Here is a 2,071-nt window from a genome sequence, read left to right as displayed (position 1 = left end):
TACTACTGTATGTGTTGAATTTATTGCTGACAAAATACTTGATTGTTGATGTAAATATTATATGTTTCTAAAATATCAAGGATCCTGTAAGTTGTATTAAGTAATTTAAAGATCATCAGATTCAACTCCATTTCAGTTCAAACTGTGCAATGACTGTTGATGTGGCTGGTTTGCATGTAGATTTTAATCTCATTCCTAGGCACTGCAAAAGCAATGCACTGGATGCATTTGCCTTTATATACCTTTTGCCTTTTTAGTAGTATGACAAAATACTACCAAATTTTAACCTTTTGATGTTAGCACACATGTTTGTTTTTTAAAAAGTATCAATTTAAAGGTTTTAAGGCTCAGGCAGTAGATGTAGTACAAACTTTAACCATTTTTCTGTATAAGATTGGGGTAGAACTTACTGCCTTCTTACTGTAAGGCAGTCGTTCTTAATTATTTTCTGTCATGCCTCCCCTTGGGGACAGACAATTTTTCACGCCCACCCACCCCCCCGCAAATTGAAAAACTATTGAGAACCTTATAACGTGCATATTTTTATCTGTACAAACCACTGTATGAGTTGCTGCCACCTAGTGGCTGGAGACTTGTTATCATTCAAGCATTACAGCAGTGGCACACTTTAATGTATGTCCAGCGTGCCGTATTCCATTGGAAGACCCTCACCCCACCACACCGCGCCTACTATTTGAGAAGTACTGCTGTAAGGCAAGCAGAATGATTTGAAACAGACCTTTGTAATGTGTTCCTATCTTAAACTCTTGAAAACTTTTAATGCAAATAAAAAGTTTCAAATTCAACATTTGAATAAAATATATAAATAGTTTGAAGCTTTAATTGTATATTTTGTTGGTATGCTTGCAGGTTCAATGCAATTGTGTAAAACCTTTAAAAGGTTTCGGTTTTTGTGCACTTTACAGCCTGTCGAATAAAATTATACACATACTGTATGTTTGGCCAAGAGGAACACAAAAGTGTTTGTTTGTCTTTTGTTTTAGCTTCAATGACTGCATGCGATGTCCAACACCATATTGTCATAGGTCTCTACATAAAAAAATACAAGTAGTTGATCGCACTAGAAGGAGAGTAGGTACTATATTCCGCTTTATCACCAGATCAAATAAAAATGCTTAAAAATACAATGAATAAGGAAGCTGCCATACTGTACATGCTTGCATGTTGAAATGGTGGTGACATTTGTGAACACATTAGGTTCCTTTTGTGGATTATTTTTATTGCCTATTGTATTTACCCTACTACTTGTGCTTCTCTACTACCTTCTTAGGTGTGTAGAGCCACCATCTTGAAATATGCATTATTGCTTTTAGAATGTCTCCAAATTCATGGAGTGCATTATGACAGTAAACAGACATAAACATTTAAATAGCAGTAACTGTATGCTGTTGATTAAATTTTAATAAGAAACACACTTCCCCTTTCCCTTTATCAGAAGTGGCTTAATAATTACACCAGAGACACTTCCTGTTGTAAACATCCCTGGCAGGGTTAGAAGATAAACATTATAATTCAAACCTGAGATCTTTTGTAATGGCTGGACAGAATCCTACCACTGTTCTACAATAGCTCTTGGAGATTCAATATCAATTTACTCCTTAAAAGCTGTCGTCATACATACTAGTTCATAAATACAGACTATAATAATTCTCTAAGTATTGGCTTTCCTTAGTTGAACCGTACGAATCCCCCCATAAAAATCCCACAAAGTAAACATTATAAATGTACTGTATACATAATATATCTGTGTATAACGTTATCTTAATAGCTTGTTGTTGGAAATGTACATCTATCTATCTATCTATCTATCTATCTATCTATCTATCTATCTATCTATCTATCTATCTATTTATCTATCTATCTATCTATCTAATCTAATGTAATCGAATTTAATTGAATCTAATCTATCTATCTATTTATTTATTTATTTATGAGAAGCAGCAAGTGTTGTTCGCAGCTCTGGCCACAGGTGTCGCCAGTGCTCCAGTACAATCGGTCAGAGCCCGATTTTAGGAGTAGCAACAGCAACAGCGGTAGCCTGATGATGAAC

This window comes from Cynoglossus semilaevis, chromosome 6 (genome assembly GCF_000523025.1).
Source record: "Cynoglossus semilaevis isolate Cse_v1.0 chromosome 6, Cse_v1.0, whole genome shotgun sequence".
In the NCBI taxonomy this organism is placed as follows: Eukaryota; Metazoa; Chordata; class Actinopteri; order Pleuronectiformes; family Cynoglossidae; genus Cynoglossus; species Cynoglossus semilaevis.
The sequence above is the reverse complement of the archived record's forward strand: the minus strand, read 5'-3'. Positions refer to the sequence as shown.